This window comes from Triticum aestivum, chromosome 5D (genome assembly GCF_018294505.1).
Source record: "Triticum aestivum cultivar Chinese Spring chromosome 5D, IWGSC CS RefSeq v2.1, whole genome shotgun sequence".
Taxonomy (NCBI): Eukaryota; Viridiplantae; Streptophyta; class Magnoliopsida; order Poales; family Poaceae; genus Triticum; species Triticum aestivum.
The window spans coordinates 179,671,095-179,696,064 of NC_057808.1; the positions used below are offsets into that span (position 1 = coordinate 179,671,095).

A 24,970-nucleotide genomic window follows, 5' to 3' on the forward strand; every position below is an offset into this window, starting at 1 on the left:
TTACTATTTATGAGTGTTCGTAGGAAATCTGAACTAATTGCAGGTTGTTCTATAGTTACACTCGGTTAAGATGGCATTGCTTCGTGATCTTTGGATGCCTAAAAGTCAATGCTATATCACAGGACCGGTTTGGCCAACTATTGAGGCAGAGAACTTCGAGCTGAAACCTAGTCTTATTGCTTTGGTTCAACAACAATAGTTTGGAGGTCTGCCTACTGAAGACCCTTATGAGCACTTGCTCCGAGTCATGGAGTATTCAGATACAGTAAAGTATCATGGAGTTCCTCAAGATGTTATCAAGTGCATGCTGTTCACATTCTCTCTCCGAGATGATGCTCGTGCTTGGTATCGATCCTTGCCATCAAGATCATTCGGTTGGAATGAGATATCACGAGCTTTCTTGGATAGATATTTCCCACTACACATGCAGTCTGCGATTCGAGATGAGATCTTCAATTTTGTTCAGCGTGAATACGAGAGCTTGTATGATGCTTGGGAGAGATACAAGGCTTTATTCAGGAGATGTCCTAACCACGGGCTCGAGAGATGGTTAGAGTTGCAGATATTCTATAGAGGATTGACTTCGGACACTCGAGCTTACGTCGATATGGCAGCGGGTGGAGCTATTACAAACAAGACACTTGATGAAGCTTTTCTGTTGATTGAGAGCATAGCTTTCCACCAACTTCAGTGGTACAATAAGAAGCCCAGGTCTTATTCATTGGTTTGCTTGCAACAAATCACTACACCTCAGCCACAAATTCTTACACAGAAGTCGGAACCAGTTTCTTCGTGTAACAAGATTGAGCTTTCATGGATTATCTTTGATGATGATGACACCATCGTAGTTGACACACACACTTAAGATCATATGGATACTAGTGTTGGAGATTTAGTTTTGCATTGTGATGATTCTTCCATGGATGAGCCAGAGCTGCAGTTAGTTGTTTTTTATATTGAGGAGTCACCTTTAGTTGATATTGATCATGTGCTGCTAGAGCCAGATATGGAGAAGTTCACCTTCAATGATGTTAGCCGCATTGATTCCTCGACACTTGAGCCTGAGATGGAGAGCTTCATCGTTAATTATGATGAGGTGGATTCAGATGTCAAGGAGCCAAGCTCTACTATTTCACTTGTTGACATGAGTCCAGTGGAAATTTCTACTACCACACCTCACTTGGTATCTTCAATTGAGGTAGTCATGAAGCTTCTTCCCAAGTATCTCAGGTATGATATCAGCTTTCTCGACAAGATATGCCATATCATGGATACTGCCTATGCACCAAGCGATTTATTGATGATATCTATTTATCATATGCTCAATAGATATGCTTATGTGATAGGATACTCTATTGATGACTTAGAGGGCATTATCCCTATCATTTGTATTGGCTTGTTTGTTGAGTGTTCTTTCAGGTTTACGCTTGTGCACCATTCATTGTGGGCTGACCAAGTTCGAGATGACATCCCATGGGATCCTGGTGGATTCACGGCATGGTGATGAGGAGAACCAATGTGCACACGCGAAGAAGAATGAAGCTGGAGCAGGCATGGGGATAGAGAAGCAAAAAGAGAAGAGCTGCAGTTTAGAGAGTGTTGAGCGAGTGCTACTTCCTATATAAACCCGGTGAGTTGTTTCATGTCCCCAATCTGAATATATCATCCATTGATACATGCTAAAATCAATTGCTATTTGGGTTGCTTGAGCCATTTCTTAAACGTTGTCCCACTGAATTTTACCTTTGACATATGGTGCTTGATGTGAATATGTAAACTGATTTGTGGATGCCTTGTAAACTAGTGATCTACATACTGCTTGCTTTGCTGAAATTAGTGAAAGTTATTAGTTGTGAGTGCTCAAATCCCTAGTACACTAGAAAACTTCATCATTTTCTGCATTTACTTGGATACACCTAGATCATCAATTGTTAGATGCTGATTTTGTGCCAAGTGTGTTCCCCTTCAGAGCAATCATTCACCACTATGGACTAGCATACTATGTTCCCTGGATCGGTAGTATGTGAACCATGCCTGGATGAGTGATGATTCTTGTTTCCTTTTTGTATTCATTTGTTAAAAAGGTAATAATGAATAAATAATTCTGACTACCTACATTAGCATGTCATGTTCCCTGGATCGGTGGCATGTGAAATCGGGTTAGCTTGGGCAGTAATTAATAATAAAAATGTAATTGTCGAACCAGGTGTCTACCATGTTCACGGGATCGGTGGTATGTTCCTTTGGGGAGACAAACAAAAAAACTAATAATTGGTCGAGCCAGGTGTATACCATGTTCTCGGGATCGGTGGTATGTTCTTTTGGTGAGATCGATAAAATATTATCATTACTTCCTTCAAATTCAATAAGTGCTTCAACCATAATGTTATGTTCCGGGTAATAAGTTTTTTTTTGGGATCATGCTCTCTTTAGGAACCCTTTCGCACAATCAGCATTTGAACTTGTTGATCCACTTTTATCTTTGTAAAAGTTTAAAATGATTGAGTTTACTAGTGTCCTATTGACATGTAGCACTGTTAACCATTAATTTTCACTAGCCAAGTCCAAAGCATACACTGTTTAGAGATCTACTTCACTTGACATTCTCTAGTCAGTTCACTGTTCATGTTCTTGCTCTTGTCATATGCCCTTGCTTGAGGACAAGCAAAGATTTAAGTGTGGGGGAACTTGATAAGCACATTTCTTATACATAATTTTGGCATACAAATATACCATTTGTTGAGTTCTGACCACCAATTCTTGTTTTAAATATAGAATAATTGAATGAAAATCATATAAAAGGATTGTTGACTAGTCACTTGTTTATTTTGCAGAAAAGTGCGACAAGGCACAAAATCCTTCTACTACAAATGATCAAGTGATGGAGTCAAGGACCCGAGCGAGAAGAAAAGAAGTTACCAGGGGCAAGCTAAAGAAGAGAAGGGATCTTCTTGTGAAGAAAGAAGAAAGCAGGAGGGTCAATGTGAAAATGTCCAGATCAGGCGTGAGGGGATCAAAATCCCTAGCACGCCTCCATTCCCCATCGGGCCTGGCTACTCATCTCTCTCCCTCACCCCTCCTTCTCCACCTCCGGCCGCCACCACGGCCAGGCCGGCGTGGTGGTGCGCCTCCTCACCATCAGCACACCCACCACAAACATCCACCTCTCACCACCAACTTCATCCACCAGCGCCACCATCTCCAGCCACCACCGCACATCGCGCGCCCGACCAGACAAGGGCAAGCACGGGCATCTGGTCCTCCACGTGACCTCTCCCTCTCCGTCGATCCTCTCTTCCTAATGCCCCTGCTGCTCCTTCTCTTTTGCGCCTCCTTGCTGATGCCTTCTCTTAACTGCTGCTGCCTCTGCTTCCTGAACATGCTGCTGCTCGCCCTCAACCCTCTCTGCTGCTTCTCTCTCCCTAGTGCCTTGTGCGACTCCTCTCTCAACTCTCATTTCTGCTGCTCATTCTCCTTCTCTCAACCTGCTACTGCTGCTCTCTTCTTGCCCACGCCTCTTGCTGCTGTCTTCTTCTCTGAACCCGAACTGCTGCTGCTTCTCTTCTCTCTTTACTTCTTGCAAAATTCTATAAACTGCTAGGTGAACTTGTGTACTGTTTCGTACTTGTAGCTATAGTGCACATTTAATATTTGGTCTATGTGATTTTGCTTTCCAAGTTAGTAATCTGCTAGCTTCTGTTTGTGTTCAACCTTGTGAACTTGTTCCATTTTGTAGTCCTTGTGTTAGCTCAAGTACATGGGAATATATATAAATATGTGTTTGTCTGTGATGTGATACATATATATTCTGTCCTACAACCTTGTCTCTTCCCTCTATTACATGTTTGATAGTTATACGTGCTCTTGTCTAGCAGCTTTCCCTAATATTGATTCTCGCTTGTTGTTAGTGTTTTAGATTCTCATGTGTAATGAAAATACCAAAAAGATTTTGAGTAAAATCTGAATCTACCTTTGCTTATTCGCATTTTCATTGGCTACAATCTTGATAGTTTAGGTTTATTTTCTCTTCCCATCATATGAATTTTATTACCTAGCTTTAGCCGAATATAGTTGCCGTCGCCTAGTCCCTGAGCAGAACACGACCCTCGCAGTTTGGGTGAAAAACCGCACTGTACTTACACTCAATCATTATTTTAGTACGAACTCTTGAATAGATCGAACGGAAAGAATAGCTTTGAGGTGGTTTCGTACCCTACAAACAATTTATTCTTATGTTCTCCGCTAGATAGGAACTTTGGAGTGATTCTTCATCACACTTTGAGGGGTGGTTATATGATCCAATTATATTAGCATTGTTGAGAGATTGCATTAGCGAAAGTACGGACCCTAAGCCTCATTTTCAAGCATTGCAATACCATTTTTGTGCCCGTTTACTATTTGCTACCTTGCTGTTTTTATTTATTCAGATTATGAAAATATATTTCTACCATCAATATTACACTTTTATCACCATCTCTTCGCCGAAATAGTGCACCTATACAATTTTCCATTGTATTGGTTGTATTGGGGACACAAGAGTTTTCTTGTATTTGGTTGCAGGTCATTTGAGAGAGACCATCTTCATCCTACACCTCTCACGGATTGATAAACCTCAGGTCATCCACTTGAGGGAAAATTGCTATTGTCCTACAGAACTCTGCGCTTGGAGGCCCAACACGTGTCTACAAGAATAAAGTTGCGTAGTAGACATCAAGCTCTTTTCTGGCGCCGTTGCAGGGGAGGTGAGTGCATGAAGTTATATCTTTAGATCTTGCAATTGAATCTTTTAGTTTCTTGTTTTATCACTAGTTTGGTTTATAAAAGAAAACTACAAAAAAATGGAATTGAGGTTGCATCATATTATTGATCATCTTTATAATATCTTTCTTGAAAATGATGGTTCGGAAAATCGTGCTCAGTTGTTACAAGAAGGAGTCAATAAAATGCTTGGCACAAAATATTTGAATGATGAGCATGATTGCAATGTTGTTAGTGTGAATTCTTTGAATATCCAAAATGCTAATGATGATTGCACAAGTCATGACAAAAATGTTTCTTATAAGCATGTCACTTTTTGCGGAGTGAATTGAGAGTGCCTTTGCACACCAAAAAGGGAAGATAGATTTTGTAAGAAGCATAAATATTTGGAAACGAAAAAGGTGCAAGAGAGGCTAGATGATTGTGCGGAAAGATGTAATTTTTTCGCCATCCTTGTGAACTTTGCAATGAACTTGGTCATTTAAATCTCCAATGCAAATTATTTCATAATCAAATCGTGTCCAAAAATTGTGATAACTTGATTACCCTTGAGCTTCATAAAGAGCTTAATCTTCTTTTGGGGTATGAAGAAATGAAACATATAACTAAGGGTTTTCCAAATCCCGAGAGGTTTCTTGATTTTGATCTAGAAGAAATTTATATGTTTTGTGCGGTAAATTGCATTGAGAATCCTTATATTGCCAACTACCTAAAGACAAGAAAACAAATGGAATACGAAGAGAGTACTAATGAAAGGGAAAATGTTTCCCAATACCCTCCTAGTGTTTATTATGATGAATCAGGTAACGAGGAGGAGCTTCCTATCCAATCAATCTCTTCAACAAGAAGCTTGAAAAATTAATTAAACCCACACATGATGTGGTGAAGAAGAAGAAAAGAAGAAAGAATAAAGGTAAAAAGGTATCTCTCCCAAATAATGTTGCTCCTATCACCATTGTGCCTCATGAAAGTGAATCAAATATGTTGATGGAGGATGATGATATTGAGTATGATTTTGTGATACCTACTACTTTTTGTAATGATTATGATTGGGAAGACAACGATATCCCTTATGATCTTGAAAATCTTTTAAGTACTTGCTTGGAAGAATATGATAATAATGTTTGCTATACTATTGGTGCCATTCATGCTACTGATAAGAATGATTGTGATGATATGCAAAACCACAAGCTTGGGGATGCTATGTTTAATGAGTATGACATGTTTGAAGATTTATTTGCTGGAAATAATGCTTGTCCTAAGCTTGGGGATGCTTTGCTTAATGAATATGATCCTTTGATTCCTTCTACATTCGATAAGAAAATTTATTATGATGATAACATGCCTCCTATTTATGATGATTACATTGATAAAACTGGGTTTGGAAGAGTGTCAACTCTAGGTAGTAGTGATCGCACTATTTTTTAGGGTGTTTAATCTTATTACAATATTGATGAAAGTGGATTTGGAGCGGTCATGACTTTATTTAGTGATACATCCACTATTTTGGAAGAGGTTTCAATTGATTATGACAATGAAGTTGCTATCTATGACTAGTAAGTTTGCACGTGCAAAGCACGATTAATCTTCTTAGCAATAATTCTAAGCCTCGCATGTTGCATCAAGATGTCCTTTGTCAGTCGGAGAACACATCTCTAATAGTATATTTGTGTCGTAGTGGTTATATAGCAGACATATGTGCCACCTTCAATTATCTCTGACATTTGCCAAATTGATGAAGTATTAAGAAATGAATCAATATCACTACATTTGATGCATGAATGTTATTTAATAGCAGGTGATACCTAATACCACATGCGTATACTTAATCCCGATCTTGACAAACTCATCATATGAAACCACAAAACAAACTCCATTCAATCAATTAAACAAAATAGACTTCTGAAGTACTGAATAGCAACAAAAGAAAACTGTAAATTAACTTTGCATCAGCCATGACTTAATTACGCGCAAATTCCAGTGAAATCAATCATCCGACCCACTATTGTGTGCACAATGGATTATACAAAAAAGTGAAAGAAATAATGTCGACTTAATCTTTTAGTAAATCTAGTATGATTGGAGAAGCATGAAGATATTTTACTGACCTTGATGCCTAGTAGAAGGAAAATAATAGAGCACAGAGACTTACCAATGGCTAGTTGTCATGATGTTTTTTTCATAAATATGCCATCACTGAATTTCCGACATCGCTGGCTATCTTCTAAAAAGGATAAGACCTGAGCAATGAGCTATCAATTTTCCTTCACCAATATGATGGACCTCTCAAATGGGGCTTGTTGCAACCAGCAAAGATCCTACATCTTGTCACCTCAGGTTCGGAATATTAGCTTCAACATAGCAACAACTCCAAGATTTGCAGTACTACTATCTACGCTACTTTTGTGCCCTTTCATATAAATAACAACATCTATAAGATGATCAATATGCATCTTTATAGTAAGGCAAAATAAAATAATAAGCATCTAGATGATAACAGGAAGGTCAGTTTTATACCAGACTGCTTGTGAATGTACTTGATGAATCACATTGACTTGGTTTTTTCATATGGACAACACTATGCAGTTCCCTTCATCTTGGTGAGAACAAATGCATAGGTAGACTTCTACACATCCAAAGGCCATAGTCGTCGCTTGAGCCTGGGTTGGTTCCCGGGGGGGGGGGGGGGTTTAGGGTTTAGGGTTTAGGCACCTGCTCGATGTCGACCACGGAATGGCACCAAGGGGGGGGCAACGTCCGCTGGGACCTGCTCGATGTCGACCATGGAAGAGAGACCACTGTTGACTATGTTGCTCGCCATTCTCCCCACCAAGAAAGAGATCAAAGGATCCCGTTGGAGGATGCCAAGCTAGTGAGGCAGTTGTCCACGGAGCCGCCAGGATGGACGACGAATAACACCGAGGAACATGAGGCGTCCCCGACGGCCTGCTAGGCGGTGTAGGAGGCGGCTTCCAGACGGCTGGCTGTAGGAGGATGCGCCGTCCCCGACAACCAAGCCAGGTGGTGTAGGAGGAGGCACCGTTCCTGGCGGCCGGCCAAGCAGTGTAGGGAGGCGGTGCCGCCGACAGGCGAGGCGATGGGTTGGGGCAACACAGAGATGGGAGGGGAGGCGTCGTGAAGGTGCGACGGCTAGAGGCGATGGGGGAAGGCGTCGTGAAGGTGCGGCGGCTGGAGGCGATGGGGGGAGGCGTCGTGAAGGTGCGGCGGCTGGAGGCGATTGGGAGCGGAGCGATGATGCAGCGGTTATTTTCCTTTCTTTCTTGATTGACGTGGGCAGTTTAATTCCTTTCGTGCCACTGAAAGGTGATCACGGAAGAGAACATACTTTCCTTTCTTTCTTGATTGATTGACGTGGGCAGTTTCTTTCCTTTCGTGGCAAAGGAAGGTGATCATGGAAGAGAAAGTTGTGTTTAGCATTAAACGCGTTTAGTCGCTCACCATTAGGACAATAACAACTATTGGATGAACGCGAATGGATGGCCGAGATCTGTTGGATCTGCCCCACTGGGTCTTTTTATATTGGTATAGCTGATTATTATGATGACATGTATGCCATAAAGAGTGATAAATCTTCTATGCTTGTGCATCATGAAAAGAGTGTTGTATGTGATGGTTATATTCTTGAATCCACTCATGATTTTTCTAAAAATTATTATGAGGAAGGAACTTATGCTCTTGCATATCTCAATAATATCAAGTTTCGTCTCTATGTGTTGATTGTTTTAAAGTTGCACTTGTTTTGCCTTCCTATGCTAGTTGATTCATGCTCCCATAAGTTGTTTGCTCACAAAATCCCTATGCATAGGAAGTGGTTTAGACCTAAATGTGCTAGTCATATGCTTCATGATGCTCTCTTTATGTTTCAATTCTTATCTTTTATGCGAGCATCATTGAAATCATCATGCCTAGCTTAAAAGGCATTAAAGAAAAGCGCTTGTTGGGAGACAACCAAACACTTTTACTTACTATTTTCGTGTGTTAACATGATTGTGCTACTGTATTGATCATGTTTTATTGCTTTTGTTTCAATAAAGTGCCAAGTAAAGCCTTTGGATCTTGTTAGCTGATAGTTGATTTGAGCCTGCTGAAAAACAAAAACTTTAGCGCTCACGAAAATAAGTCTAATTTTTAACAGAAGAGTGATTTTGAGTTTATTCTTTTTGCAGAAGTTTAATATACAAATTTCTCACGTGGTCCTAATTTTTTCATAATTTTTGGAGTAGCTTAAGTATGGTTTGAATACAGATTACTACAGACTGTTCTGTTTTTGACAGATTCTGTTTTCAATGCATAGTTTGCTTGCTTTTTAGTTTCTATGGCTTATATTGCTCAATATAAATTGTGGAAATGATATGATACAGTAGGAATTGTGTGGAAGCAATTATGAAGTATCGTTAAGTTTTATGTGATTGAAGTTTTCAAGTTTTGGGTGAGATATCGATATGAGGAGAATAAGGAGTGACAAGACCCTAAGCTTGGGGATGCCCAAGGCACCCCAAGATAATATTCATGGAATATCCAAGCAACTAAGCTTGGGGATGCCCCGGAAGGCATCCCCTCTTTCGTCTCCAACATTATCGGTAACCTCACTTGGAGCTATGTTTTCCTTCGTCACATGATATGTGTTTTTCTTGGAGTGTCATTTTATTTTATTTGTATTTGCTTTCTGTTATTTATATTAACTTTTTGCATATTTTATTTCAATAAAAGTGGCATTGATATCCTTTGCCATGCTTATCTTGCAAGTATACATGTTGCTGTTTGAAAACAGAAAGTTTATCGATGTTGCAAAAATTCCCGAGGAAAGTAAGAATGTGATAAAATGTTGAAACTTTTTGCATAATAAGCTCTGATAAATTTTCTACAGTGTGGTAGAATTTCATAATGTTTGGAGTTGAACAAGTATTGATACTCTTGCATTCTTTACAGACTGTACTGTTTTGGCAGATTGCTGTTGTGTTTGCATTGTTTACATATGTTTGCTTGTTTAATGATTCTATTTGAGGATAGGAGTATTAAATATGCAGAGGCATTTAGTATGCAATGTTGAATAATAATTTTAGTGATTTGCTACAGTAGAGAATGATAAGGTTTTTGCATTGGTTTATACTAACTTATCTCATGAGTTCTTGTTGAGTTTTGTGTGGATGAAGCTTTTCAGATTTAGGAAAACCGTGATATGAGAAGAATTAAGGAGACAAAAAAACTCAAGATTGTGGATGCCCAAGGCACCCCAAGCTAATATTTCAAGAAGTCTCAAGCGTCTAAGCTTGGGATGCCCCGGTAGGTATCCCAGCTTTCTTCTTCAACAATTATCGGTTAGTATCGGTTGAGCCTAAGTATTTGCTTCTTCACATGAGTTGTGCTATTCTAAGAATGTCATTTTATTTTTGTTTTACTTGCTGTTTTAATAAAATACTTAGATCTGAAAGTTTTTAAATAAAATAGAGTCCTCAAATTGTTGCCAAGGAGGATAAGTAAGCGGCATTCACATCCCGTCAACGAAGCTCTTTTCTTTGGAATTGCTCTTGTGCTTCACTTATATCCTATGAGTAAATTGTTGAATAAATTGAATGTCATGAAGTTGAAATTATATCATGCCTAGTGGTAGCTTCACATAGGGTTTAGAAAGTGAAATATTTTGAGGCCTGACAATAAAATTTTGGTCATACATTCACGAATAATTAGTATAAGGAAGAGAACTTTCACATGCAAATACACTATCATGGAAATCTTTTGTGATTGTGAGCCCCCATCAAAATATTATATGCCAAAATTGTTGACGTTGGACAAGGAAGACAACGTAATGATTTATGTTTGCTCATATTCACATAGAAGTCATATTGTCATAGATCGTTCAACATGTGGTGCTTGCCCCCCATCTTTGCTAGCCAAAAATTCCGCACCAAGTAGAGATACTACTTGTGCATCCAAAACCCCTTAAACCCAAATCTTATTTTCAAGAGTCCACCATACCTACCTAAGGATTGAATAAGATTCTTCAAGTAAGTTGTCATCAGTGTAATAAGGCAATAAAAATTGCTTCTAAAAGTGTGAGATAATTTAGTGTAAGAGAAATTTGAGCGTTGAACGAACTTGTGATGGCAAAGAATAAAAGCGACAGACTGCATAATAAAGGTTGCTATCATAAGGGGCAATATAACATGATGTTATTTTGCACTAAGGGGTTGAGCATACAAACAAATAAGCGCATGGCAACCTCTGGTTCCCTCTGCGAAGGGCCTATCTTTTATTTTTCAGTATTTATTTTTATGCAAAGAGTCAAAGTTATTCTCTCTATTCCTTTTTATTTTTGGGATAATTAGATTTATGCCCCTAGTTGTGTCCCACTCATCTGTTTTACCCCTAATTCCCAAAAGTCACCAGTTCTGTCCGAGTCACTTTGCTCCTCTTATGCTTTTGCCCTTTGACCGTTTGACCGTCAGTTTGAAAACTTCATAACTAATTCATACTGAATCAGAAAAATGCAAATAAGATACCAAAATGTTCAGAAAAACATCACCTATATGCCAGTGTCATTTGCATTCATGAAAAAAGTGTTGGAAAGTGCACATCCGAGTTTTAGCTCTTTTGATACCACCATGAATAGTGAACTCAAAAAAATTCAAACAAATTCAAAAAAAATATGGTGGCGAAGAACAATAAATGTTCTAAGTGCTTGCCAAGTTTCATTAGGGAACGACATTCGTGGAAGTCGTGGCAAAAAAATAATCTATTTTGGAGTGCTGATTGTTTTTTTTCCACGGCACCCACGAATGTTATTCCCTGATGAAACTTGGCAGGCACTGAAAATATTTGTCATTCTTTGCCACCAAGTTTTTTTTTCAATTTTTGAACTTTTTTAGATTATACTATTCATGGTGGTAGCATAAGAGCTAAAACTCGGATGGGCACTTTCCAACACTTTTTTCATGAATGCAAATGACACTGACATATAGGTGATGTTTTTCTGAACATTTTGGTATCTTATTTGCATTTTTTTGATTTAGTATGAATTAGTTATGAAGTTTTCAAACTGATGGTCAAACGGTCAAAGGGAAAAAGCATAATAGGAGCAAAGTGACTTGGACAGAACCAGTGACTTTTGGGAATTAGGGTTAAAACAGACGAGTGGGACACAACTAGGGGCATAAATCTAATTATCCCTTTATTTTTCTCTTTTGGCAAGCATCATGTGCTGAGGAAAGATCTAGGCACATATGTCCCGTTGAATATGGGTAGCATGAGTTATTATTGTTGACATCACCCTTGAGGTGAATACGTTAGGAGGCAAAACAATAAGCCCCTATCTTTCTATGTGTCCGGTTGAAACGTTTTGCTCATATGTATGTGGTGAGTGTTAGCAATCATAGAAGACACTACAAAAAAGACTCATCCGTGACATTTTGGGGCGAACGATTTTTTTCCTGTCATGCTTATGACACTTCTATGACGATAATTGTGAGAAAACCCGGTATCATCATAGATGTGGTGGGCTCCTACTTCTATGACAAAAAATCATGACAGAAAATGGGCTTTTCGTCCTGTGCGGGCCGGAGACGCAGATGCATGACATTCTTTGGGTCGTCCATGATGGAAAAAACTGTGGTAGAAGCAAGGGCGAGGAAAATATCGGGGAGTTCCCGGTTATGGTGGGTGGTCGGGGCCGAGCGATGCGCGTTTCTCTTGTACACGTACGCGCGTGTGCGAGGTGTTGCGTTCTAACTGAACCCGAGCGAGGCGTTGGGCTCTAACTGAACCCGAGCGATTGCACTGCAGGCTACGCGTTACTGAACCCGAGCGATCGATCGATGGCTGTTAACTGAACCCGATCGACCGATTCCTTCGCTACTGTTGCTTGCACCTCTTGAGCACTGCGTTGGTTTCCCCTTGAAGAGGAAAGGGTGATGCAGCAAAGTAGCGTAAGTATTTCCCTCAGTTTTTGAGAACCAAGGTATCAATCCAATAGGAGGCCACACGCAAGTCCCTCATACCTACACAAACAAATAAGAACCTTGCAACCAACACGATAAAGGGGTTGTCAATCCCTTCACGGCCACTTACAAAAGTGAGATCTGATAGAGATGATAAGATAATATTTTTGGTATTTTTATGATAAAGACTAAAAGTAAAGAAAGCAAAATAAATGGCGATAGAAATAGCTTGTTGACGGGAGATTAATATGATGGAAAATAGACCCGGGGCCATAGGTTTCACTAGTGGCTTCTCTCAAGATAGCATAAGTATTACGGTAGGTGAACAAATTACTGTCGAGCAATTGATAGAAAAGTGCATAATTATGAGAATATCTAGGCATGATCATGTATATAGGCATCACGTCCGTGACTAGTAGACCGACTCCTGCCTGCATCTACTACTATTACTCCACACATCGACCGCTATCCAGCATGCATCTAGAGTATTAAGTTCATAAGAACAGAGTAACGCATTAGGTAAGATGACATGATGTAGAGGGATAAAATCATGCAATATGATATAAACCCCATCTTTTTATCCTCGATGGCAACAATACAATACATGTCGTTTCCCCTACTGTCAATGGGATCGAGCACCGCATGATTGAACCCAAAGCTAAGCACTTCTCCCATTGCAAGAAAGATCAATCTAGTAGGCCAAACCAAACTGATAATTCGAAGAGACTTGCAGAGATAACCAATCATACATAAAAGAATTCAGAGAAGATTCAAATATTGTTCATAGATAATCTTGATCATAAACCCACAATTCATCGGATCTCGACAGACACACCGCAAAAAGATTTACATCAAATAGATCTCCAAGAAGATCGAGGAGAACTTTGTATTGAGATCCAAAGAGAGAGAAGAAGCCATCTAGCTAATAACTATGGACTTGAAGGTCTGTGGTAAACTACTCACACATCATCGGAGAGGCTATGGTGTTGATGTAGAAGCCCTCCTTGATCGATGCTCCCTCCGGCAGAGCACTGGAAAAGGCCCCAAGATGGGATCTCACGGGTACAGAAGGTTGCGGCAGTGGAATTAGGTTTTCGTGGTGCTCTTTGATGGTTTCGGGGTACGTAGGTATATATAGGAGGAAGAAGTAGGTCGGTGGAGCCACGAGGGTGGAGGGCGCGCCCAGGGGGTAGGCGCGCCCCCTGCCTCGTGGCCTCCTCGTTGATTGCTTGACGTCCACTCCAAGTCCTTTGGATCACGTTTGTTCCAAAAATAACTCTCCCGAAGGTTTCATTCCGTTTGGACTCCGTTTGATATTCCTTTTCTGCGAAACACTCAAATAGCCAAAGAAACAGCAATTTGCCCTGGGTCTTGGGTTAATAGGCTAGTCCCAAAAATAACATAAAAGTGTATAAATAAGCCCATTAAACATCCAAAACAGAATATATAATAGCATGGAGCAATAAAAAATTATGGATACGTTGGAGACGTATCAAGCATCCCCAAGCTTAATTCCTGCTCGTGCTCGAGTAGGTAAATGATAAAACAGAATTTTTGATGTGGAATGGTACTTAGCATATTCTTCAATGTATTTCTCTTTATTGTGGCATGAATGTTCAGATCCGAAAGATTCAAGATAAAAGTTTAATATTAACATGAAAATAATAATACTTCAAGCATACTAACAAAGCAATCATGTCTTCTCAAAATAACATGGCCAAAGAAAGTTATCCCTACAAAATCATATAGTCTGGCTATTCTCTATCTTCACCACACAAAGTATTTAAATCATGCACAACCCTGATGACAAGCCAAGCAATTGTTTCATACTTTTGATGTTCTCAAACTTTTTCAATCTTCAAGCAATATATGAGCGTGAGCCATGGATATAGCACTATAAGTGGAATAGAATGGTGGTTGTGGAGAAGACAAAAAATGAGAAGATAGTCTCACATCAACTAGGCGTATCAATGGGCTTGGGAGATGCCCATCAATAGATATCAATGTGAGTTAGTGGGGATTGCCATGCAACGGATGCACTAGAGCTATAAGTGTATGAAAGCTCAACAAAAGAAACTAAGGGGGTGTGCATCCAACTCGCTTGCTCACGAAGACCTAGGGCATTTTGAGGAAGCCCATCATTGGAATATACAAGCCAAGTTCTATAATGTAAAATTCCCACTAGTATATGAAAGTGACAACATAGGAGACTCTCTATCATGAAGATGATGGTGCTACTTTGAAGCACAAGTGTTCAAAAAGGATAGTAACATTGTCCCTTCTCTCTTTTTCTCTCAATTTTTTTATTTGGGCCTTCTTTCCTCTTTTTTCTTTTGGCCTCTTTTCTTTCTTTTTTTCGTCCGGAGTCTCATCCCGGCTTATGGGGGAATCATAGTCTCCATCATCCTTTCCTCACATGGGACAATGCTCTAATAATGATCATCACACATTTATTTACTTACAACTCAAGAATTACAACTCGATACTTAGAACAAAATATGACTCTATGTGAATGCCTCCGGCGGTGTACCGGGATATGCAATGAATCAAGAGTGACATGTATGAAAAAATTATGAAGGTGGCTTTGCCACAAATACGATGTCAACTACATGATCATGCAAAGCAATATGACAATGATGAAGCGTGTCATAATAAATGGAATGGTGGTAAGTTGCATGGCAATATATCTCAGAATGGCTATAGAAATGCCATAATAGGTAGGTATGTTGGCTGTTTTGAGGAAGGTATATGGTGGGTATGTGATACCGGCGAAAGGTGCACGGTATTAGAGAGGCTAGCAATGGTGGAAGGATGAGAGTGTGTATAATCCATGGACTCAACATTAGTCATAAAGAACTCACATACTTGTTGCAAAAATCTATTAGTTATCGAAACGAAGTACTACGCGCATGCTCCTAGGGGGATAGATTGGTAGGAAAACACCATCGCTCGTCCCCGACCGCCACTCATAAGGAAGACAATAAATAAATAAATCATGCTCCGACTTCATCACATAACGGTTCACCATACGTGCATGCTATGGGAATCACAAACTTTAGAACAAGTATTTCTCAAATTCACAACTACTCAACTAGCATGACTCTAATATCACCATCTTCATATTTCAAAACGATTATCAAGTATCAAACTTCTCTTAGCATTCAATGCACTTTATAGTTTTATCTTGGATGCCTATCATATTAGGACTAATTTTATAACCAAAGCAAATTACCATGATGTTCTAAAGGACTCTCAAAATGATATAAGTGAAGCATGAGAGATCAATAATTTCTATAAAATATAACCACCACCGTGCTCTAAAAGATATAAGTGAAGCACTAGAGCAAAATTGTTTAGCTCAAAAGATATAAGTGAAGCACATAGATTATTCTAATAAATTCCGAATAATGTGTGTCTCTCTCAAAAGGTGTGTACAGCAAGGATGATTGTGGTGAACTAAAAAGCAAAGACTCAAATCATACAAAACGCTCCAAGCAATACACATATCATGTGGTGAATAAAAATATAGCACCAAGTAAAGTTACCGATGGACGAAGACAAAAGAGGGGATGCCTTCCGGGGCATCCCCAAGCTTAGGCTTTTTGATTGTCCTTAGATTTTACCTTGGGGTGCCTTGGGCATCCCCAAGCTTAGGCTCTTGCCACTCCTTGTTCCATAATCCATCAAATCTTTACCCAAAACTTGAAAACTTAACAACACAAAACTTAACAGAAAATCTCGTGAGCTCCGTTAGCGAAAGAAAACAAAACACCACTTCAAGGTACTGTAATGAACTCATTCTTTATTTATATTGGTGTTAAACCTACTATATTCCAACTTTTCTATGGTTCATAAGCTCCATTATTAGCCATAGATTCGTCAAAATAAGCAAACAACACGCGAAAAACAGAATCTGTCAAAAACAGAACAGTCTGTAGTTATCTGTAACTAACACAAACTTCTGGAACTCCAACAATTCTAAAATAAATTTCTGGACGTGAGTAATTTATCTATTAATCATATGCAAAAAGAATCAACTAAATAGCACTCTCCAGTAAACAGTTGTAGCTAATCTCGTGAGCGCTAAAGTTTCTGTTTTTACAGCAAGATCGCAAAGACTTTCCCCAAGTCTTCCCAAAGGTTCTACTTGGCACAAACACTAATTAAAACACAAAAACACATCTAAACAGAATCTATATGTATTATTTATTCCTAAACAGAACCAAAAAGCAAGAAACTAAAATAAAATTGGGTTTCCTCCCAACAAGCGCTATCGTTTAACGCCCCTAGCTAGGCATAAAGGCAAGGATAGATCTAGGTCTTGCCATCTTTGGTAGGCAATCCATAAGTAGCTCTCATAATAGATTCATAAGGTAATTTTATTTTATTTCTAGGAAAGTGTTCCATGCCTTTCCTTAACGGAAATTGGAATCTAATATTTCCTTCCTTCATATCAATAATTGCACCAATCGTTCTAAGGAAAGGTCTACCAAGATTAATAGGACATGAAGGATTGCAATCTATATCAAGAATAATGAAATCTATGGGCACATAATTCCTATTTGCAACAATAAGAACATCATTAATTCTTCCCATAGGTTTCTTAATGGTGGAATCCGCAAGGTGCAAGTTTATGGAACAATCATCAAATTCACGGAAACCTAGCAAATCACAGAAAGTTTTTGGAATTGTGGAAACACTAGCACCCGAATCACACAAAGCATAGCATTCATGATCCTTAATTTTAATTTTAATATTAGGTTCCCACTCAACATAAAGTTTTCTAGGGATAGAAACTTCTAATTCAAGCTTTTCTTCATAAGATTGCATTAAAGCATCAACAATATGTTTAGTAAAAGCCTTATTTTGACTATAAGCATGCGGAGAATTTAGCACGGATTGCAACAAGGAAATATAATCTATTAAAGAACAATTATCATAATTAAATTCCTTGAAATCCAAGATAGTGGGTTCATTGCTATCTAAAGTTTTGACCTCTTCAATCCCACTTTTACCAAATTTTGCATCAAGATCTAAAAACTCCGAATCATTGGGACGCCTTTAACTAAAGTTGACTCATCTCGAGTCCCATCATTATCAAGATTCATATTGCAAAACAAAGATTTAATAGGGGATACATCAATCACTTTTAGATCTTCATCCTTATTCCCCTCCAAGTCTTCCGGTTTAGCGGCCATCTTATTGACTATGGTGGCTGCTTATCCGAAATTTGAGCTATTAATTTTTCAAGATGAGCAAACTGAGATCTCAAGCCATAAAATTCCTTAGACATATCATCAAGCTCTTTATTCATGTACCTGATAAATCTTTTTTGTTCCTTAAGCTCATTTCTAAATAAATTATTATGCTCAAATTGCAAAGTCATAAAGCTTCTGACGTTGTTTTCAATTTCCTCCAACCTTTTAAGGTAAAGATCAACATTTTTAGGCAAAGCCATTAGGGCGAACAGACAACAAGAAGCAAGCGAAAAAAAGACGAACGGAAAGAGAGGGCGAATAAAACAGCAAGGGTGAAGTGGGGGAGAGGAAAACGAGAGGCAAATGGCAAATAATGTAATGCGAGGGATAAGAGTTTGTGATGGGTACTTGGTATGTCTTGACTTGTGCGTAGACTCCCCGGCAACGGCGCTAGAAATCCTTCTTGCTACCTCTTCAGCACTACGTTGGTTTTCCCTTGAAGAGGAAAGGGTGATGCAGCAAAGTAGCGTAAGTATTTCCCTCAGTTTTTGAGAACCAAGGTATCAATCCAGTAGGAGGCCACACGCAAGTCCCTTGTACCTACACAAACAAATAAGAACCTTGCAACCAGCGTGATAAAGGGGTTGTCAATCCCTTCACGGCCACTTGCAAAAGTGAGATCTGATAGAGATGATAAGATAATATTTTTGGTATTTTTATGATAAAGACTAAAAGTAAAGAAAGCAAAATAAACAGCGATAGAAATAGCTTGTTGACGGGAGATTAATATGATGGAAAATAGACCCGGGGCCCATAGGTTTCACTAGTGGCTTCTCTCAAGATAGCATAAGTATTACGGTAGGTGAACAAATTACCGTCGAGCAATTGATAGAAAACTGCATAATTATGAGAGTATCTAGGCATGATCATGTATATAGGCATCACGTCCGTGACTAGTAGACCGACTCCTGCCTGCATCTACTACTATTACTCCACACATCGACCGCTATCCAGCATGCATCTAGAGTATTGAGTTCATAAGAACAGAGTAACGAATTAGGTAAGATGACATGATGTAGAGGGATAAACTCATGCAATATGATATAAACCCCATCTTTTTATCCTCGATGGCAACAATACAATACGTGTCGTTTCCCCTACTATCACTGGGATCGAGCACCGCATGATTGAACCCAAAGCTAAGCACTTCTCCCATTGCAAGAAAGATCAATCTAGTAGGCCAAACCAAACTGATAATTCGAAGAGACTTGCAAAGATAACCAATAATACATAAAAGAATTCAGAGAAGATTCAAATATTGTTCAAAGATAATCTTGATCATAAACCCACAATTCATCGGATCTCGACAGACACACCGCAAAAAGAGTTACATCAAATAGATCTCCAAGAAGATCGAGGAGAACTTTGTATTGAGATCCAAAGAGAGAGAAGAAGCCATCTAGCTAATAACTATGGACCTGAAGGTCTGTGGTAAACTACTCACACATCATCAGAGAGGCTATGGTGTTGATGTAGAAGCCCTCCGTGATCGATGCCCCCTTCGGCAGAGCACCGGAAAAGGCCCCAAGATGGGATCTCACGGGTACAGAAGGTTGCGGCGGTGGAATTAGGTTTTCGTGGTGCTCTTCGATGGTTTTGGGGTACGTAGGTATATATAGGAGGAAGAAGTAGGTCAGTGGAGCCACGAGGGGCCCACGAGGGTGGAGGGTGTGCCCAGGGGGGTAGGCGCCCCCCTGCCTCATGGCCTCCTTGTTGATTGCTTGACGTCCACTCCAAGTCCTCTGGATCACGTTTGTTCCAAAAATAACTCTCCCGAAGATTTCATTCCGTTTGGACTCCGTTTGATATTCCTTTTCTATGAAACACTGAAATAGGCAAAAAAACATCAATTTGCACTGGGCCTTGGGTTAATAGGTTAGTCCCAAAAATAATATAAAAGTGTATAAATAAGCCCATTAAACATCCAAAACAGAATATATAATAGCATGGAGCAATAAAAAATTATAGATACGTTGGAGACGTATCACTGCTAACTGAAGCCGATCGAACGTGCTGCCTCTTGATGAACAGTGAGCGTTGTTGGGGTGTTGGATGAACACTTCCCCATGGGGGGTTGGATGAACAGCACCCCGATCGATCGAGCCGGTTGGGGGTTGGATGAACGGGACGACCTCTTGGAGGGTTGGTTGAACAGTAGCCGATGGAGGGCTGGATGAACAGTAGCCCGTGGAGGGGTGGTTGAACATGACCTCGTGGAGAGGGCTGGATGAACAGTAGCCTGTGGAGGAGCGCGCGGTGGAGGCTGGATGAACAGGAGCCCGTGGATGAACAGTTGCAGGTGGAGGCTGGAGGAGGTCGATGGTGGATGAACAGTAGCCCGTGGAGGCTGGAGGAGGTCGACGGTGGAGATGAACAGTATCCCGTGGAGTCCCGTTTTGTGGTACGCCACACCCCTCCCGATGAACTGGACCCTCGTTTCGATCATAGCGCTCCAACACAAGTCCATTTCCTCTGTTTTGCGGTACGCCACACCCCTCCTGATCAACAGGACCCCGTTTCGACTGTAGGAGGTCCAAGAGAAGTACGTTTCCTTCGTTTTGCGGTATGCCAGACCCCTCCCGATGAACAGGATCCCGTTTCGACCGTGGCCGATAGAACACAAGGCCGTTTCCTCCATTCTGCGGTACACCAGGCCTCGTTTACATCGGCTGTTCCATCCAAGCCAGTTGGCTCCCAATGAACACGATGATGACGCAGTTTCTCCGTTACGACCCAGCCATGTACGCGAGCCCTGGCCGTACATATGCGCGAGTAGGCGTTCGAGACCCCGCCCGTATGTACGTACGTGGACGTATTTACTTTCTTGCACCCTTGTTGTACGTACGTGTACATGCTACGTGCGCGCCTCTACTACGACACGTGCCCTTCCTTACATGACCACGGTTCATCCCGCAGCATGTAGACAGATCGATCGACCAGTATGTATGTACGCGTTCGCGACCAGAATGACAACGCTACGTATACGTCGACCAGGTGGGTGCCGACTGTCGGCCACTTCCTTGCGTGCGAAGATGTAGCTGGTGGGTCCCAGCAGTCAGGGGGGTCATTTTTGTGTGCCCGTAATATGGACGCACTTCCTTGCTTGTGAAGATGTAGCTGGTGGGTGTCAGCAGTCAGGGGGAACGTTTTTTTTCATGAAATACGGTGGCCCGTCCGGTGGGTCCCTGCTGTCAGGTGGAGGAATTATTATTTTGCGCGTAATAAGGAGGCACTTCCTTGCTACGGCCATGGACCCAGCTGTCAGCCTCTCCACGTACAGTACTCTTCCAATGAAAGTCGTTCATTGACCACATTGACCACGCCGCGCCGAGAGCACCAAGGCGGTGGATGATGTCGCTTGAAGCTACATCGGTATTTCCCCAAGGAGGAAGGGATGGTGCAGCACATCAGCGGTTGGTATTTCCCTCAGATATGAAACCAAGATTATCGAGCTAGTTGGAGAACCAAGCAAGGCAAAGTAAACAGCCCCTGCACACAAATAACAACACCTCGCACCCCGACGTGTTAAAGGGGTTGTCAATCCCTTTCGGGTAACGGCGCCAGAAACGGCGTGCGGACGGGAATAATTTGTAATAATTTGATAGATCAAACGCCAAATAAAATAAATAGAAATAAAATGCAGCAAGGTATTTTTGTATTTTTGGTTTACTAGATCTAAAAATAAATGCAAGGAAAAAGTAGATCGCAAAGGCAAATATATGAGAAATAAGACCCGGGGGCCGTAGGTTTCACTAGTGGCTTCTCTCGAGAAAAATAGCAAACGGTCGGTGAACAAATTACTGTTGGGCAATTGATAGAACTTCAAATACTCATGACGATCTCCAGGCAATGATCATTATATAGGCATCGCGTCCAAGATTAGTAGACCGACTCCTGCCTGCATCTACTACTATTACTCCACACATCGACCGCTATCCAGCATGCATCTAGTGTATTAAGTTCATGGAAAAACGGAGTAATGCAATAAGAACGATGACATGATGTAGACAAGATCTATCTATGTAGAGATAGACCCCATCGTTTTATCCTTAGTAGCAACGATTCATATGTGTCGTTTCCCTTTCGATCACTGGGATAAAGCACCGTAAGATCGAACCCACTACCGGGCACCTCCTCCCATTGCAAGATAAATAGATCAAGTTGGCCAAAAAAACCCAAATATCGGAGAAGAAATACGAGGCTACAAGCAAGCATATAAGAGATCAAAGAAACTCAAATAACTTTCATGGATATAAAAAGATATAACTGATCATAAACTCGAAGTCCATCAGATCCCAACAAACACACCGCAAAAGAGTTACATCATATGGATCTCCAAGAGACCATTGTATTGAGAATTCAGAGAGAGAGAGAGAGAAAGCCATCTAGCTACTAACTATGGACCCGAAGGTCTACAAAGACTACTCACGCATCAGCGGAGAGGCACCAACGGAGGTGGTGAACCCCATCCGAGATGGTGTCTAGATTGGATCTGGTGGTTCTAGACTCTGTGGCGGTTGGATGAATATTTCATTGACTCTTCTAGGGTTTTTGGAATATTGGGGTATTTATAGAGCAAAGAGGCGGTCCGGGGGGCACCCGAGGTGGGCACAACCCACCAGGGCATGCCTGGGCCTCCTGGCGTGCCCTGGTGGGTTGTGCCCCCTCGGGGCACCCCCAGGCGCAGCCAGGGCCCGTTGTGTTCCTTCTGGCCCATAAAAAATCATCATGGAGTTCCGTGGCATTTGGACTCCGTCTGGTATTGATTTTCTGCGATGTAAAAAACATGGAAAAAACACCAACTGGCACTTGGCACTATGTCAATAGGTTCGTACCAAAAATGATATAAAATGATTATAAAACATCCAAGATTGATAATATAACAGCATGGAACAATCAAAAATTATAGATACGTTGCAGACGTATCAGCATCCCCAAGCTTAACTCCTTCTCGTCCTCGAGTAGGTAAGTGATAAAAACAGAATTTTGATGTGGAATGCTGCCTAACATGTCATATCATATTCTTTTCTTTGTAGCATGGACAATTGGACTTTTATGTGATTCAAAGCAATAGTCTAGTTTTGATATAATAATTTAGATACTCAAGCATATCAACAAGCAACCAAGTCTTTCAAAATGTCAATGCTAAAATAAGTTATCCCTAGCCCATCATGCTCAATCATTGATCCATTCATGAAACACACTCGAATATTAGCTACACCCAATACTTAAGTACGATCATATTGCCTCCTAGTTGGTGCATTTTATGAGAGAAGATGGAGACTCAATTTAAAAATAAAAATTGCATAAAGTAAAAGAAAGGCCCTTCGCAGAGGGAAGTAGGGATTTGTAGAGGTGCCAGAGCTCAAAGCAAAAAAATTAGAGATAAAAACATTTTGAGAGGTGTATCCATCCCACCAACGAAACGACTTAGGGTTACCAACACTTTCCATGTTAGATATGCCATAGGCGGTTCCCAAACAGAAAATAAAGTTTATTCTGTTTTCCACCATACTTTCACTTTCCATGGCTAACCGTATCCACGGGTGCCCTCCATACCAACACTTTCCAAGAAATTTATTATTTGACAACATAAAGTAAATTCATTTTTGCATTTCGGAACTGGGCATCCCTAAGACCTTTTCCTTACTCTCGTGCAATGACAAGTGAATAAACACTCATCGTGAGAATAATACATCCAGCATGGAAAATATTAGCCACCCTTCACCGCTCCGCGAGCGAAACAAACACACAAAAGTGAACTTTATTTTGAAAATTAGAGATGGCACATGCAAATTTGCTTAGTACGGCAAAAGAATACCGCATATAGGTAGATATAGTGGACTCATGTGGCAAAACTAGTTTAAAGGATTTTGGATGCACAAGTAGAGATCATACTTGGTGCAAAGTGAAGGGTAGCAAAAGATTGGGAAGCAACCAACCAAGAAACGGATAATCTCACTAGCAAGCATTAAGCATAAATAACACCGAATAATGCACCACAAGTAGGATATAATTTTCATTGCATGACTATTGACTTTCGTACTTGCATAGGGAATCACAAACCTTAACACCAATATTCTTACTAAAGCATAATTACTCATCAACATAACTCATATATCACATCATCATGTCACAAAATTATTACTAAGAATCAAGTTTATTTTGTCCAATGATCTTCAAGAAAGTTTTTATTATATCCTTCTTGGATATCTATCACTTTGGGACTAATTTTCATGTGTTTCTTTTCATAAGCTCAAACAAATATAAGTGAAGATCATGAGCATAATTTTTCTTCTTTCTCTCGAAATAATTTAAGTGAAGCAAGAGAGAATTTTTTCAAAATTTTACTAACTCTCAAATAAATCTAAGTGAAGAAAGAGAGCATTTCTTCAAAAATACTAAGCACACCATGCTCAAAAAGATACAAGTGAAGCACTAGAGCAAGTCCTATTGCTCATAAAAAATTTAAGTGAAGCAAAGAGAGCAATCCTAACAAGTCATGACATAATTTTGGCTCTCCCAAATAAGTGAGTCCAGCAAGGATTGATGACTTAAAACACAAAATAAAAGAAGCAAATACTCACATCATACAAGACGCTCCTAGCAAAACACATATAATGTGACGAATAAAAATATATCTTCGTGTAAAATACCGATAGTTCTATCCTTCCTTCATCCATCGTAAGATAACCCAAAACTTGAAAACTTCAATCACACAAAACTCAACAAAACCTTCGTGAGATCCGTTAGTGTAAGAAAAATAAATCACTACTATCAGTTATGTATCAGAAAAATTCTTATTTTGTTTTTGTATTATATCTACTGTATTGGAACTTTTCTATGGTAAAAACTCATCAAAGAAAACCATAGAGCCATGAAAATAAGCACACAACACAAAGAAAACAGAAGCTGTCAAAACAGAACAGTCTGTAGAAATCTGATTTGTTCGAATACTTCTGTATATCCAAAAATTCTGAAAACCTAGGACGACCTGGG

General features: G+C 40.1%; 1 non-coding gene across 1 annotated transcript; it reads right to left on the reverse strand.

Moving 5' to 3' along the window:
* Positions 1-436: 436 nt before the first annotated feature.
* On the reverse strand, positions 437-540 carry LOC123126924 (small nucleolar RNA R71). Its single transcript, XR_006462127.1, has one exon. It is a non-coding gene; the product is annotated as a small nucleolar RNA R71 (small nucleolar RNA).
* Positions 541-24,970: the final 24,430 nt, after the last annotated feature.